This window comes from Zootoca vivipara, chromosome 7, assembly GCF_965207765.1.
Source record: "Zootoca vivipara chromosome 7, rZooViv2.hap1.1, whole genome shotgun sequence".
Lineage (NCBI taxonomy): Eukaryota > Metazoa > Chordata > Lepidosauria > Squamata > Lacertidae > Zootoca > Zootoca vivipara.
In genome coordinates, this window is record NC_142590.1 from 1,329,359 (window position 1) to 1,347,226 (window position 17,868).

Here is a 17,868-nt window from a genome sequence, read left to right on the forward strand (position 1 = left end):
TTTTGTTGCAACTGGACGCCAACAGAGAGTGGAGACCCTGTGCCTTCTTCTCCAGGAAGTTGACCCAGCCCGAGCGAAACTACACAGTTTTTGATCGGGAACTTCTTGCGATCCACGCGGCGTTCCAGCACTGGAGACACTTCCTGGTGGGCGCCAAGCACCCCATCCAGGTGTGCACAGACCACAAGAACCTGGAGTTCTGGAGAACTGCCAGGGTGCTCAACCAGCGGCAGATACGGTGGGCGGAGTTCTTCTCGAACTTCAACTTCTCCATACACTACATCCCAGGAGAGCAGAATGTCAGGGCGGATGCCCTCTCCCGCAAGCCAGAGTACATGGAGGAGGAGGCGCCACCAGCCCCAAGGCACATTTTCCCCCCGTCGGCATGGTCCTGCGGAGCAGCAGTGGTGAGCGAGGCAGAACTCACAGCACTGACGGCAGCGGATGAATTTGCCAACCGCATCTTCAGAGAACTGAGAGGGGGGAGGGAGCAGGCAAAAGACTTTGCAGAACGCAGAGGGCTGCTTTTCTACAAGGGTGCGCTGTACCTACCCACCACCCAGCTTCGACGTACGGTCCTCAAGCAGATGCACGACAACCCTACAGCGGGGCATTTTGGAAGGGACAAGACCACTCACCTAGTCATGAGACACTTCTGGTGGCCAGGGGTGAGGGAAGATGTTCGAGACTATGTAAGGGGCTGTACCACCTGCCAGCGGGCGAAGGTGGTCAGAGCAGCGCCACCAGGGTTGCTGGAGCCCTTAGCCACACCACACAGGCCGTGGGAAGTGGTGTCCATGGACTTCATCACAGATCTGCCTTCGTCCAGGGGTAAGACTGCAGTGTTGGTGGTGGTGGACCTCATGTCCAAAATGTGTCACTTTATACCGTGTGCCAGGGCAGTCTCGGCAGAAGAGACAGCCAAACTGTTTGTTGATCACATTTTCAGACTGCATGGATTACCTTTAAGGGTTATTTCGGATCGTGGCCGCCAATTTGTTTCCAGGTTCTGGCGGCGGCTCATGAACCTCCTGCAGGTGGAGGTCAGCTTGTCGACGGCTAGACACCCGCAGACCAACGGACAAGCGGAGAGGGTCAACGCCATTCTGCAGCAGTACCTGAGATGCTACGTCAGCCAGCGGCAAACGGACTGGGTGGATCGCTTGCCACTAGCAGAATTTGCCTACAACAATGCAGTGCACGTCTCCACAGGGGTGTCGCCCTTTAAGGCCAATTACGGGCGCGACCTCAGATCTTTCCCAGAGAGGGAGAGGGAGGAGGAGGAGGAGGGCCCACAGGCTGAGGATTGGGCAGAGGAACTGGAGACGGTGCACCAGCAGCTCAGAGAACACTTGGAGAGGGCCAAGGAAGCGTACAAAAAGGGGGCAGATCGCCACAGGCGACAAGGGGAGGTCATCAGGGTGGGGGACAAGGTGTGGTTGTCCTCGGAGGGCCTTCCCACCAGAGGGAGGTGCAAAAAGCTGGCACCCAAATGGCTGGGCCCCTTCACGGTCACGCAACAGGTCAACCCGGTGGCATACAGGCTGGCACTGCCAGAGGACATGAGGGTGCATCCAGTGTTTCATAGATCGCTGCTGTCGCCGTACAGGGAAAGCAGCAGGCTCCGAGACAGCGAACAAACCCCCGAGGGAGGGGGGGAGAGGGAAAGCAGGGAGCAACTCAATGAGGCCACGGCCATCCTGGATTCAAGGTGGGGGGTGGGGGGCCTGGAGTACCTCATGGCATGGGAGGATGCTCCACCGTCCCAGAATGAATGGGTTCCCGCCACTCAGATACAGGAGGAATTCTTGGTGGAAGAATTTCACGCCCTCTTTCCCCACAGACCCAAGCCCTGGCACATGGAAAGGGAGGGGGAGGAGGAGGAGGCACGGGAGAACAGCTCACCATGGCGCTGGGAAGCGGAGTTTGAGGAACCAGAGGATGAGGTATGGGTGTCGCCAAGATCCACCCAGTCAGAGGAAGGAGCAGATTGGCAAAACATTTTTACCCCCACCAGCTCTGACGCCACGGACTTTTTGGGATTCCCGTCCTCCCAGGCGGAAGGGGGGGGCTCGCAGGACTGGGGGGAGGTGTTCACACCAACGGGCTCGGAGAGCACCGAGTTTTTAGGCTTCCAGTCGTCACCGACACATGGGGGGGGGCCTGGGGAGGGGTGAAGGAGAGCTTGGGAGGGGGGTGGATGTGAGGGACAGGGGATATCGCGAAGTCCCTCCCCTCCTGAGTTCAAGCCCGTCCCCGAGCAAAGGGGAAAGCAGGGAGAGTTCCGATTCCAGTGGGGAAGCAGGAAGTCGTGTCCGAGGCTCAGGCAGGGTAGAGGAGCCAGGGTCCCAGGTGGGACAGGAAGGGGCAAGTAAGGGGGGAAGACCCATCCCCCCAACTCCAGAATTACGCAGGAAGAGGAGGGGCAAGAGGATGGGTCTGCCAAAGCTTTTGTGTTGGAGAAAGACGCGCCAAAAGCCATTAGGAGGTTCTGAAACCGACTGACAACATCGCTCCGTGTAAATAGCAATGACTTGAGCACTGTAAATACGCAGCACCAATAAAAGAATAAAATGCAGAGCTGCGTAGCGTCGTTACTCTGAAGTAGTCCACTCCGGCCACTGTGACACATGGCTTTATTTCGCTTAGTTGCTTACTCTTGAGTAGAACTGCATATTCACTCCAGGAATAAGCACATTTGTCAAATGAGTCAAATTGAAGCAAAACACATTGTTGGAGTGTCAGAATGCATAGATAGAAGGCAAATAAGCGTTCCATGGCTTTATTTCGCTTAGTTGCTTACTCTTGAGTAGAACTGCATATTCACTCCAGGAATAAGCATCTTTTTAAAATGAGCCAAATTGAAGCAGAAAACATTGTTGGAGTGTCAGAATGCATAGTTAGAAGGCAAATAAGCGTTCCATGGCTTTATTTCGCTTAGTTGCTTACTCTTGAGTAGAACTGCATATTCACTCCAGAAATAAGCATCTTTTTAAAATGAGCCACATTGAAGCAGAAAACATTGTTGGAGTGTCAGAATGCATAGATAGAAGGCAAATAAGCGTTCCATGGCTTTATTTCGCTTAGTTGCTTACTCTTGAGTAGAACTGCATATTCACTCCAGGAATACGCACCTTTGTCAAATGAGTCAAATTGAAGCAAAACACATTGTTGGAGTGTCAGAATGCATAGATAGAAGGCAAATAAGCGTTCCATGGCTTTATTTCGCTTAGTTGCTTACTCTTGAGTAGAACTGCATATTCACTCCAGGAATACGCACCTTTGTCAAATGAGTCAAATTGAAGCAAAACACATTGTTGGAGTGTCAGAATGCATAGATAGAAGGCAAATAAGCGTTCCATGGCTTTATTTCGCTTAGTTGCTTACTCTTGAGTAGAACTGCATATTCACTCCAGGAATAAGCACTTTGTCAAATGAGTCAGATTGAAGCAAAACACATTGTTGGAGTGTCAGAATGCATAGATAGAAGGCATATAAGCGTTCCATGGCTTTATTTCGCTTAGTTGCTTACTCACGAGTAGAACTGCATATTCACTCCAGGAATACGCACCATTGTCAAATGAGTCAAATTGAAGCAAAACACATTGTTGGAGTGTCAGAATGCATAGATAGAAGGCAAATAAGCGTTCCATGGCTTTATTTCGCTTAGTTGCTTACTCTTGAGTAGAACTGCATATTCACTCCAGAAATAAGCACCTTTGTGAAATGACCCAAATTGAAGCAAAACACATTGTTGGAGTGTCAGAATGCATAGTTAGAAGGCAAATCAGCGTTCCATGGCTTTATTTCGCTTAGTTGCTTACTCTTGAATAGAACTGCATATTCACTCCAGAAATAAGCATCTTTTTAAAATGAGCCAAATTGAAGCAGAAAACATTGTTGGAGTGTCAGAATGCATTGATAGAAGGCAAATAAGGGTTCCATGGCTTTATTTCGCTTAGTTGCTTACTCTTGAGTAGAACTGCATATTCACTCAAGAAATGAGCACATTTGTCAAATGAGTCAAATTGAAGCAAAACACATTGTTGGAGTGTCAGAATGCATAGATAGAAGGCAAATAAGCGTTCCATGGCTTTATTTCGCTTAGTTGCTTACTCTTGAGTAGAACTGCATATTCACTCAAGAAATGAGCACCTTTGTGAAATGACCCAAATTGAAGCAAAACACATTGTTGGAGTGTCAGAATGCATAGATAGAAGGCAAATAAGCGTTCCATGGCTTTATTTCGCTTAGTTGCTTACTCTTGAGTAGAACTGCATATTCACTCCAGGAATACGCACCTTTGTCAAATGAGTCAAATTGAAGCAAAACACATTGTTGGAGTGTCAGAATGCATAGATAGAAGGCAAATAAGCGTTCCATGGCTTTATTTCGCTTAGTTGCTTACTCTTGAGTAGAACTGCATATTCACTCAAGAAATGAGCACATTTGTCAAATGAGTCAAATTGAAGCAAAACACATTGTTGGAGTGTCAGAATGCATAGATAGAAGGCAAATAAGCGTTCCATGGCTTTATTTCGCTTAGTTGCTTACTCTTGAGTAGAACTGCATATTCACTCCAGGAATACGCACCTTTGTCAAATGAGTCAAATTGAAGCAAAACACATTGTTGGAGTGTCAGAATGCATAGATAGAAGGCAAATAAGCGTTCCATGGCTTTATTTCGCTTAGTTGCTTACTCTTGAGTAGAACTGCATATTCACTCCAGGAATACGCACCTTTGTCAAATGAGTCAAATTGAAGCAAAACACATTGTTGGAGTGTCAGAATGCATAGATAGAAGGCAAATAAGCGTTCCATGGCTTTATTTCGCTTAGTTGCTTACTCTTGAGTAGAACTGCATATTCACTCAAGAAATGAGCACCTTTGTGAAATGACCCAAATTGAAGCAAAACACATTGTTGGAGTGTCAGAATGCATAGATAGAAGGCAAATAAGCGTTCCATGGCTTTATTTCGCTTAGTTGCTTACTCTTGAGTAGAACTGCATATTCACTCCAGGAATAAGCACCTTTGTCAAATGAGTCAAATTGAAGCAAAACACATTGTTGGAGTGTCAGAATGCATAGATAGAAGGCAAATAAGCGTTCCATGGCTTTATTTCGCTTAGTTGCTTACTCTTGAGTAGAACTGCATATTCACTCCAGAAATAAGCATCTTTTTAAAATGAGCCAAATTGAAGCAGAAAACATTGTTGGAGTGTCAGAATGCATAGTTAGAAGGCAAATCAGCGTTCCATGGCTTTATTTCGCTTAGTTGCTTACTCTTGAATAGAACTGCATATTCACTCCAGAAATAAGCATCTTTTTAAAATGAGCCAAATTGAAGCAGAAAACATTGTTGGAGTGTCAGAATGCATTGATAGAAGGCAAATAAGGGTTCCATGGCTTTATTTCGCTTAGTTGCTTACTCTTGAGTAGAACTGCATATTCACTCAAGAAATGAGCACATTTGTCAAATGAGTCAAATTGAAGCAAAACACATTGTTGGAGTGTCAGAATGCATAGATAGAAGGCAAATAAGCGTTCCATGGCTTTATTTCGCTTAGTTGCTTACTCTTGAGTAGAACTGCATATTCACTCAAGAAATGAGCACCTTTGTGAAATGACCCAAATTGAAGCAAAACACATTGTTGGAGTGTCAGAATGCATAGATAGAAGGCAAATAAGCGTTCCATGGCTTTATTTCGCTTAGTTGCTTACTCTTGAGTAGAACTGCATATTCACTCCAGGAATACGCACCTTTGTCAAATGAGTCAAATTGAAGCAAAACACATTGTTGGAGTGTCAGAATGCATAGATAGAAGGCAAATAAGCGTTCCATGGCTTTATTTCGCTTAGTTGCTTACTCTTGAGTAGAACTGCATATTCACTCCAGGAATACGCACCTTTGTCAAATGAGTCAAATTGAAGCAAAACACATTGTTGGAGTGTCAGAATGCATAGATAGAAGGCAAATAAGCGTTCCACGGCTTTATTTCGCTTAGTTGCTTACTCTTGAGTAGAACTGCATATTCACTCCAGGAATACGCACCTTTGTCAAATGAGTCAAATTGAAGCAAAACACATTGTTGGAGTGTCAGAATGCATAGATAGAAGGCAAATAAGCGTTCCATGGCTTTATTTCGCTTAGTTGCTTACTCTTGAGTAGAACTGCATATTCACTCCAGGAATAAGCACCTTTGTCAAATGAGTCAAATTGAAGCAAAACACATTGTTGGATAGTCAGAATGCATAGATAGAAGGCAAATAAGCGTTCCATGGCTTTATTTCGCTTAGTTGCTTACTCTTGAGTAGAACTGCATATTGACTCCAGGAATAAGCACATTTGTCAAATGAGTCAAATTGAAGCAAAACACATTGTTGGAGTGTCAGAATGCATAGATAGAAGGCAAATAAGCGTTCCATGGCTTTATTTCGCTTAGTTGCTTACTCTTGAGTAGAACTGCATATTCACTCCAGAAATAAGCATCTTTTTAAAATGAGCCAAATTGAAGCAGAAAACATTGTTGGAGTGTCAGAATGCATAGTTAGAAGGCAAATCAGCGTTCCATGGCTTTATTTCGCTTAGTTGCTTACTCTTGAATAGAACTGCATATTCACTCCAGAAATAAGCATCTTTTTAAAATGAGCCAAATTGAAGCAGAAAACATTGTTGGAGTGTCAGAATGCATTGATAGAAGGCAAATAAGGGTTCCATGGCTTTATTTCGCTTAGTTGCTTACTCTTGAGTAGAACTGCATATTCACTCAAGAAATGAGCACATTTGTCAAATGAGTCAAATTGAAGCAAAACACATTGTTGGAGTGTCAGAATGCATAGATAGAAGGCAAATAAGCGTTCCATGGCTTTATTTCGCTTAGTTGCTTACTCTTGAGTAGAACTGCATATTCACTCAAGAAATGAGCACCTTTGTGAAATGACCCAAATTGAAGCAAAACACATTGTTGGAGTGTCAGAATGCATAGATAGAAGGCAAATAAGCGTTCCATGGCTTTATTTCGCTTAGTTGCTTACTCTTGAGTAGAACTGCATATTCACTCCAGGAATACGCACCTTTGTCAAATGAGTCAAATTGAAGCAAAACACATTGTTGGAGTGTCAGAATGCATAGATAGAAGGCAAATAAGCGTTCCATGGCTTTATTTCGCTTAGTTGCTTACTCTTGAGTAGAACTGCATATTCACTCCAGGAATAAGCACCTTTGTCAAATGAGTCAAATTGAAGCAAAACACATTGTTGGAGTGTCAGAATGCATAGATAGAAGGCAAATAAGCGTTCCATGGCTTTATTTCGCTTAGTTGCTTACTCTTGAGTAGAACTGCATATTCACTCCAGGAATACGCACCTTTGTCAAATGAGTCAAATTGAAGCAAAACACATTGTTGGAGTGTCAGAATGCATAGATAGAAGGCAAATAAGCGTTCCATGGCTTTATTTCGCTTAGTTGCTTACTCTTGAGTAGAACTGCATATTCACTCCAGGAATACGCACCTTTGTCAAATGAGTCAAATTGAAGCAAAACACATTGTTGGAGTGTCAGAATGCATAGATAGAAGGCAAATAAGCGTTCCATGGCTTTATTTCGCTTAGTTGCTTACTCTTGAGTAGAACTGCATATTCACTCCAGGAATAAGCACCTTTGTCAAATGAGTCAAATTGAAGCAAAACACATTGTTGGATAGTCAGAATGCATAGATAGAAGGCAAATAAGCGTTCCATGGCTTTATTTCGCTTAGTTGCTTACTCTTGAGTAGAACTGCATATTCACTCCAGGAATAAGCACATTTGTCAAATGAGTCAAATTGAAGCAAAACACATTGTTGGAGTGTCAGAATGCATAGATAGAAGGCAAATAAGCGTTCCATGGCTTTATTTCGCTTAGTTGCTTACTCTTGAGTAGAACTGCATATTCACTCCAGCAATAAGCACCTTTGTCAAATGAGTCAAATTGAAGCAAAACACATTGTTGGAGTGTCAGAATGCATAGATAGAAGGCGAATAAGCGTTCCATGGCTTTATTTCGCTTAGTTGCTTACTCTTGAGTAGAACTGCATATTCACTCCAGGAATAAGTACCTTTGTCAAATGAGTTAAATTGAAGCAAAACACATTGTTGGAGTGTCAGAATGCATAGATAGGAGGCAAATAAGCGTTCCATGGCTTTATTTCGCTTAGTTGCTTACTCTTGAGTAGAACTGCATATTCACTCCAGGAATACGCACCTTTGTCAAATGAGTCAAATTGAAGCAAAACACATTGTTGGAGTGTCAGAATGCATAGATAGAAGGCAAATAAGCGTTCCATGGCTTTATTTCACTTAGTTGCTTCCTCTTGAGTAGAACTGCATATTCACTCCAGAATTAAGCATCTTTTTAAAATGAGCCAAATTGAAACAGAAAACATTGTTGGAGTGTCAGAATGCATAGTTAGAAGGCAAATAAGCGTTCCATGGCTTTATTTCGCTTAGTTGCTTACTCTTGAGTAGAACTGCATATTCACTCCAGGAATAAGTACCTTTGTCAAATGAGTCAAATTGAAGCAAAACACATTGTTGGAGTGTCAGAATGCATAGATAGAAGGCAAATAAGCGTTCCATGGCTTTATTTCGCTTAGTTGCTTACTCTTGAGTAGAACTGCATATTCACTCCAGGAATACGCACCTTTGTCAAATGAGTCAAATTGAAGCAAAACACATTGTTGGAGTGTCAGAATGCATAGATAGAAGGCAAATAAGCGTTCCATGGCTTTATTTCGCTTAGTTGCTTACTCTTGAGTAGAACTGCATATTCAGAAATAAGCATCTTTTTAAAATGAGCCAAATTGAAGCAGAAAACATTGTTGGAGTGTCAGAATGCATAGTTAGAAGGCAAATAAGCGTTCCATGGCTTTATTTCGCTTAGTTGCTTACTCTTGAGTAGAACTGCAGATTCACTCCAGAAATAAGCATCTTTTTAAAATGAGCCAAATTGAAGCAGAAAACATTGTTGGAGTGTCAGAATGCATAGATAGAAGGCAAATAAGCGTTCCATGGCTTTATTTCGCTTAGTTGCTTACTCTTGAGTAGAACTGCATATTCACTCAAGAAATGAGCACATTTGTCAAATGAGTCAAATTGAAGCAAAACACATTGTTGGAGTGTCAGAATGCATAGATAGAAGGCAAATAAGCGTTCCATGGCTTTATTTCGCTTAGTTGCTTACTCTTGAGTAGAACTGCATATTCACTCCAGGAATAAGCACCTTTGTCAAATGAGTCAAATTGAAGCAAAACACATTGTTGGAGTGTCAGAATGCATAGATAGAAGGCAAATAAGCGTTCCATGGCTTTATTTCGCTTAGTTGCTTACTCTTGAGTAGAACTGCATATTCACTCCAGAAATAAGCATCTTTTTAAAATGAGCCAAATTGAAGCAGAAAACATTGTTGGAGTGTCAGAATGCATAGTTAGAAGGCAAATCAGCGTTCCATGGCTTTATTTCGCTTAGTTGCTTACTCTTGAATAGAACTGCATATTCACTCCAGAAATAAGCATCTTTTTAAAATGAGCCAAATTGAAGCAGAAAACATTGTTGGAGTGTCAGAATGCATTGATAGAAGGCAAATAAGGGTTCCATGGCTTTATTTCGCTTAGTTGCTTACTCTTGAGTAGAACTGCATATTCACTCAAGAAATGAGCACATTTGTCAAATGAGTCAAATTGAAGCAAAACACATTGTTGGAGTGTCAGAATGCATAGATAGAAGGCAAATAAGCGTTCCATGGCTTTATTTCGCTTAGTTGCTTACTCTTGAGTAGAACTGCATATTCAGAAATAAGCATCTTTTTAAAATGAGCCAAATTGAAGCAGAAAACATTGTTGGAGTGTCAGAATGCATAGTTAGACGGCAAATAAGCGTTCCATGGCTTTATTTCGCTTAGTTGCTTACTCTTGAGTAGAACTGCAGATTCACTCCAGAAATAAGCATCTTTTTAAAATGAGCCAAATTGAAGCAGAAAACATTGTTGGAGTGTCAGAATGCATAGATAGAAGGCAAATAAGCGTTCCATGGCTTTATTTCGCTTAGTTGCTTACTCTTGAGTAGAACTGCATATTCACTCCAGGAATACGCACCTTTGTCAAATGAGTCAAATTGAAGCAAAACACATTGTTGGAGTGTCAGAATGCATAGATAGAAGGCAAATAAGCGTTCCATGGCTTTATTTCGCTTAGTTGCTTACTCTTGAGTAGAACTGCATATTCACTCCAGGAATACGCACCTTTGTCAAATGAGTCAAATTGAAGCAAAACACATTGTTGGAGTGTCAGAATGCATAGATAGAAGGCAAATAAGCGTTCCATGGCTTTATTTCGCTTAGTTGCTTACTCTTGAGTAGAACTGCATATTCACTCAAGAAATGAGCACCTTTGTGAAATGACCCAAATTGAAGCAAAACACATTGTTGGAGTGTCAGAATGCATAGATAGAAGGCAAATAAGCGTTCCATGGCTTTATTTCGCTTAGTTGCTTACTCTTGAGTAGAACTGCATATTCACTCCAGGAATAAGCACCTTTGTCAAATGAGTCAAATTGAAGCAAAACACATTGTTGGAGTGTCAGAATGCATAGATAGAAGGCAAATAAGCGTTCCATGGCTTTATTTCGCTTAGTTGCTTACTCTTGAGTAGAACTGCATATTCACTCCAGAAATAAGCATCTTTTTAAAATGAGCCAAATTGAAGCAGAAAACATTGTTGGAGTGTCAGAATGCATAGTTAGAAGGCAAATCAGCGTTCCATGGCTTTATTTCGCTTAGTTGCTTACTCTTGAATAGAACTGCATATTCACTCCAGAAATAAGCATCTTTTTAAAATGAGCCAAATTGAAGCAGAAAACATTGTTGGAGTGTCAGAATGCATTGATAGAAGGCAAATAAGGGTTCCATGGCTTTATTTCGCTTAGTTGCTTACTCTTGAGTAGAACTGCATATTCACTCAAGAAATGAGCACATTTGTCAAATGAGTCAAATTGAAGCAAAACACATTGTTGGAGTGTCAGAATGCATAGATAGAAGGCAAATAAGCGTTCCATGGCTTTATTTCGCTTAGTTGCTTACTCTTGAGTAGAACTGCATATTCACTCAAGAAATGAGCACCTTTGTGAAATGACCCAAATTGAAGCAAAACACATTGTTGGAGTGTCAGAATGCATAGATAGAAGGCAAATAAGCGTTCCATGGCTTTATTTCGCTTAGTTGCTTACTCTTGAGTAGAACTGCATATTCACTCCAGGAATACGCACCTTTGTCAAATGAGTCAAATTGAAGCAAAACACATTGTTGGAGTGTCAGAATGCATAGATAGAAGGCAAATAAGCGTTCCATGGCTTTATTTCGCTTAGTTGCTTACTCTTGAGTAGAACTGCATATTCACTCCAGGAATAAGCACCTTTGTCAAATGAGTCAAATTGAAGCAAAACACATTGTTGGAGTGTCAGAATGCATAGATAGAAGGCAAATAAGCGTTCCATGGCTTTATTTCGCTTAGTTGCTTACTCTTGAGTAGAACTGCATATTCACTCCAGGAATACGCACCTTTGTCAAATGAGTCAAATTGAAGCAAAACACATTGTTGGAGTGTCAGAATGCATAGATAGAAGGCAAATAAGCGTTCCATGGCTTTATTTCGCTTAGTTGCTTACTCTTGAGTAGAACTGCATATTCACTCCAGGAATACGCACCTTTGTCAAATGAGTCAAATTGAAGCAAAACACATTGTTGGAGTGTCAGAATGCATAGATAGAAGGCAAATAAGCGTTCCATGGCTTTATTTCGCTTAGTTGCTTACTCTTGAGTAGAACTGCATATTCACTCCAGGAATAAGCACCTTTGTCAAATGAGTCAAATTGAAGCAAAACACATTGTTGGATAGTCAGAATGCATAGATAGAAGGCAAATAAGCGTTCCATGGCTTTATTTCGCTTAGTTGCTTACTCTTGAGTAGAACTGCATATTCACTCCAGGAATAAGCACATTTGTCAAATGAGTCAAATTGAAGCAAAACACATTGTTGGAGTGTCAGAATGCATAGATAGAAGGCAAATAAGCGTTCCATGGCTTTATTTCGCTTAGTTGCTTACTCTTGAGTAGAACTGCATATTCACTCCAGCAATAAGCACCTTTGTCAAATGAGTCAAATTGAAGCAAAACACATTGTTGGAGTGTCAGAATGCATAGATAGAAGGCGAATAAGCGTTCCATGGCTTTATTTCGCTTAGTTGCTTACTCTTGAGTAGAACTGCATATTCACTCCAGGAATAAGTACCTTTGTCAAATGAGTCAAATTGAAGCAAAACACATTGTTGGAGTGTCAGAATGCATAGATAGAAGGCAAATAAGCGTTCCATGGCTTTATTTCGCTTAGTTGCTTACTCTTGAGTAGAACTGCATATTCACTCCAGGAATACGCACCTTTGTCAAATGAGTCAAATTGAAGCAAAACACATTGTTGGAGTGTCAGAATGCATAGATAGAAGGCAAATAAGCGTTCCATGGCTTTATTTCACTTAGTTGCTTCCTCTTGAGTAGAACTGCATATTCACTCCAGAATTAAGCATCTTTTTAAAATGAGCCAAATTGAAACAGAAAACATTGTTGGAGTGTCAGAATGCATAGTTAGAAGGCAAATAAGCGTTCCATGGCTTTATTTCGCTTAGTTGCTTACTCTTGAGTAGAACTGCATATTCACTCCAGGAATAAGTACCTTTGTCAAATGAGTCAAATTGAAGCAAAACACATTGTTGGAGTGTCAGAATGCATAGATAGAAGGCAAATAAGCGTTCCATGGCTTTATTTCGCTTAGTTGCTTACTCTTGAGTAGAACTGCATATTCACTCCAGGAATACGCACCTTTGTCAAATGAGTCAAATTGAAGCAAAACACATTGTTGGAGTGTCAGAATGCATAGATAGAAGGCAAATAAGCGTTCCATGGCTTTATTTCGCTTAGTTGCTTACTCTTGAGTAGAACTGCATATTCAGAAATAAGCATCTTTTTAAAATGAGCCAAATTGAAGCAGAAAACATTGTTGGAGTGTCAGAATGCATAGTTAGAAGGCAAATAAGCGTTCCATGGCTTTATTTCGCTTAGTTGCTTACTCTTGAGTAGAACTGCAGATTCACTCCAGAAATAAGCATCTTTTTAAAATGAGCCAAATTGAAGCAGAAAACATTGTTGGAGTGTCAGAATGCATAGATAGAAGGCAAATAAGCGTTCCATGGCTTTATTTCGCTTAGTTGCTTACTCTTGAGTAGAACTGCATATTCACTCAAGAAATGAGCACATTTGTCAAATGAGTCAAATTGAAGCAAAACACATTGTTGGAGTGTCAGAATGCATAGATAGAAGGCAAATAAGCGTTCCATGGCTTTATTTCGCTTAGTTGCTTACTCTTGAGTAGAACTGCATATTCACTCCAGGAATAAGCACCTTTGTCAAATGAGTCAAATTGAAGCAAAACACATTGTTGGAGTGTCAGAATGCATAGATAGAAGGCAAATAAGCGTTCCATGGCTTTATTTCGCTTAGTTGCTTACTCTTGAGTAGAACTGCATATTCACTCCAGAAATAAGCATTTTTTTAAAATGAGCCAAATTGAAGCAGAAAACATTGTTGGAGTGTCAGAATGCATAGTTAGAAGGCAAATAAGCGTTCCATGGCTTTATTTCGCTTAGTTGCTTACTCTTGAGTAGAACTGCATATTCACTCAAGAAATAAGCATCTTTTTAAAATGAGCCAAATTGAAGCAGAAAACATTGTTGGAGTTTCAGAATGCATTGATAGAAGGCAAATAAGCGTTCCATGGCATTATTTCGCTTAGTTGCTTACTCTTGAGTAGAACTGCATATTCACTCAAGAAATGAGCACCTTTGTGAAATGAGTCAAATTGAAGCAGAAAATATTGTTGGAGTGTCAGAATGCATAGATAGAAGGCAAATAAGCGTTCCATGGCTTTATTTCGCTTAGTTGCTTACTCTTGTGTAGAACTGCATATTCACTCCAGGAATAAGCACATTTGTCAAATGAGTCAAATTGAAGCAAAACACATTGTTGGAGTGTCAGAATGCATAGATAGAAGGCAAATAAACGTTCCATGGCTTTATTTCGCTTAGTTGCTTACTCTTGAGTAGAACTGCATATTCACTCCAGGAATACGTACCTTTGTCAAATGAGTCAAATTGAAGCAAAACACATTGTTGGAGTGTCAGAATGCATAGATAGAAGGCAAATAAGCGTTCCATGGCTTTATTTCGCTTAGTTGCTTACTCTTGAGTAGAACTGCATATTCACTCCAGGAATAAGCACATTTGTCAAATGAGTCAAATTGAAGCAAAACACATTGTTGGAGTGTCAGAATGCATAGATAGAAGGCAAATAAGCGTTCCATGGCTTTATTTCGCTTAGTTGCTTACTCTTGAGTAGAACTGCATATTCACTCCAGGAATACGCACCTTTGTCAAATGAGTCAAATTGAAGCAAAACACATTGTTGGAGTGTCAGAATGCATAGATAGAAGGCAAATAAGCGTTCCATGGCTTTATTTCGCTTAGTTGCTTACTCTTGAGTAGAACTGCATATTCACTCCAGAAATAAGCATCTTTTTAAAATGAGCCAAATTGAAGCAGAAAACATTGTTGGAGTGTCAGAATGCATAGTTAGAAGGCAAATAAGCGTTCCATGGCTTTATTTCGCTTAGTTGCTTACTCTTGAGTAGAACTGCATATTCACTCCAGGAATACGCACCTTTGTCAAATGAGTCAAATTGAAGCAAAACACATTGTTGGAGTGTCAGAATGCATAGATAGAAGGCAAATAAGCGTTCCATGGCTTTATTTCGCTTAGTTGCTTACTCTTGAGTAGAACTGCATATTCACTCAAGAAATGAGCACATTTGTCAAATGAGTCAAATTGAAGCAAAACACATTGTTGGAGTGTCAGAATGCATAGATAGAAGGCAAATAAGCGTTCCATGGCTTTATTTCGCTTAGTTGCTTACTCTTGAGTAGAACTGCATATTCACTCCAGGAATACGCACCTTTGTCAAATGAGTCAAATTGAAGCAAAACACATTGTTGGAGTGTCAGAATGCATAGATAGAAGGCAAATAAGCGTTCCATGGCTTTATTTCGCTTAGTTGCTTACTCTTGAGTAGAACTGCATATTCACTCCAGGAATACGCACCTTTGTCAAATGAGTCAAATTGAAGCAAAACACATTGTTGGAGTGTCAGAATGCATAGATAGAAGGCAAATAAGCGTTCCATGGCTTTATTTCGCTTAGTTGCTTACTCTTGAGTAGAACTGCATATTCACTCCAGGAATACGCACCTTTGTCAAATGAGTCAAATTGAAGCAAAACACATTGTTGGAGTGTCAGAATGCATAGATAGAAGGCAAATAAGCGTTCCATGGCTTTATTTCGCTTAGTTGCTTACTCTTGAGTAGAACTGCATATTCACTCCAGGAATACGCACCTTTGTCAAATTAGTCAAATTTAAGCAAAACACATTGTTGGAGTGTCAGAATGCATAGATAGAAGGCAAATAAGCGTTCCATGGCTTTATTTCGCTTAGTTGCTTACTCCTGAGTAGAACTGCATATTCACTCAAGAAATGAGCACATTTGTCAAATGAGTCAAATTGAAGCAAAACACATTGTTGGAGTGTCAGAATGCATAGATAGAAGGCAAATAAGCGTTCCATGGCTTTATTTCGCTTAGTTGCTTACTCTTGAGTAGAACTGCATATTCACTCCAGGAATACGCACCTTTGTCAAATGAGTCAAATTGAAGCAAAACACATTGTTGGAGTGTCAGAATGCATAGATAGAAGGCAAATAAGCGTTCCATGGCTTTATTTCGCTTAGTTGCTTACTCTTGAGTAGAACTGCATATTCACTCCAGGAATACGCACCTTTGTCAAATGAGTCAAATTGAAGCAAAACACATTGTTGGAGTGTCAGAATGCATAGATAGAAGGCAAATAAGCGTTCCATGGCTTTATTTCGCTTAGTTGCTTACTCTTGAGTAGAACTGCATATTCACTCAAGAAATGAGCACCTTTGTGAAATGACCCAAATTGAAGCAAAACACATTGTTGGAGTGTCAGAATGCATAGATAGAAGGCAAATAAGCGTTCCATGGCTTTATTTCGCTTAGTTGCTTACTCTTGAGTAGAACTGCATATTCACTCCAGGAATACGCACCTTTGTCAAATGAGTCAAATTGAAGCAAAACACATTGTTGGAGTGTCAGAATGCATAGATAGAAGGCAAATAAGCGTTCCATGGCTTTATTTCGCTTAGTTGCTTACTCTTGAGTAGAACTGCATATTCACTCCAGGAATACGCACCTTTGTCAAATGAGTCAAATTGAAGCAAAACACATTGTTGGAGTGTCAGAATGCATAGATAGAAGGCAAATAAGCGTTCCATGGCTTTATTTCGCTTAGTTGCTTACTCTTGAGTAGAACTGCATATTCACTCCAGGAATAAGCACATTTGTCAAATGAGTCAAATTGAAGCAAAACACATTGTTGGAGTGTCAGAATGCATAGATAGAAGGCAAATAAGCGTTCCATGGCTTTATTTCGCTTAGTTGCTTACTCTTGAGTAGAACTGCATATTCACTCCAGGAATACGCACCTTTGTCAAATGAGTCAAATTGAAGCAAAACACATTGTTGGAGTGTCAGAATGCATAGATAGAAGGCAAATAAGCGTTCCATGGCTTTATTTCGCTTAGTTGCTTACTCTTGAGTAGAACTGCATATTCACTCCAGGAATAAGCACATTTGTCAAATGAGTCAAATTGAAGCAAAACACATTGTTGGAGTGTCAGAATGCATAGATAGAAGGCAAATAAGCGTTCCATGGCTTTATTTCGCTTAGTTGCTTACTCTTGAGTAGAACTGCATATTCACTCCAGGAATAAGCACATTTGTCAAATGAGTCAAATTGAAGCAAAACACATTGTTGGAGTGTCAGAATGCATAGATAGAAGGCAAATAAGCGTTCCATGGCTTTATTTCGCTTAGTTGCTTACTCTTGAGTAGAACTGCATATTCACTCCAGGAATAAGCACCTTTGTCAAATGAGTCAAATTGAAGCAAAACACATTGTTGGAGTGTCAGAATGCATAGATAGAAGGCAAATAAGCGTTCCATGGCTTTATTTCGCTTAGTTGCTTACTCTTGAGTAGAACTGCATATTCACTCCAGGAATAAGTACCTTTGTCAAATGAGTCAAATTGAAGCAAAACACATTGTTGGAGTGTCAGAATGCATAGTTAGAAGGCAAATAAGCGTTCCATGGCTTTATTTCGCTTAGTTGCTTACTCTTGAGTAGAACTGCATATTCACTCCAGGAATACGCACCTTTGTCAAATGAGTCAAATTGAAGCAAAACACATTGTTGGAGTGTCAGAATGCATAGATAGAAGGCAAATAAGCGTTCCATGGCTTTATTTCGCTTAGTTGCTTACTCTTGAGTAGAACTGCATATTCACTCCAGGAATACGCACCTTTGTCAAATGAGTCAAATTGAAGCAAAACACATTGTTGGAGTGTCAGAATGCATAGATAGAAGGCAAATAAGCGTTCCATGGCTTTATTTCGCTTAGTTGCTTACTCTTGAGTAGAACTGCATATTCACTCCAGGAATACGCACCTTTGTCAAATGAGTCAAATTGAAGCAAAACACATTGTTGGAGTGTCAGAATGCATAGATAGAAGGCAAATAAGCGTTCCATGGCTTTATTTCGCTTAGTTGCTTACTCTTGAGTAGAACTGCATATTCACTCCAGGAATAAGCACATTT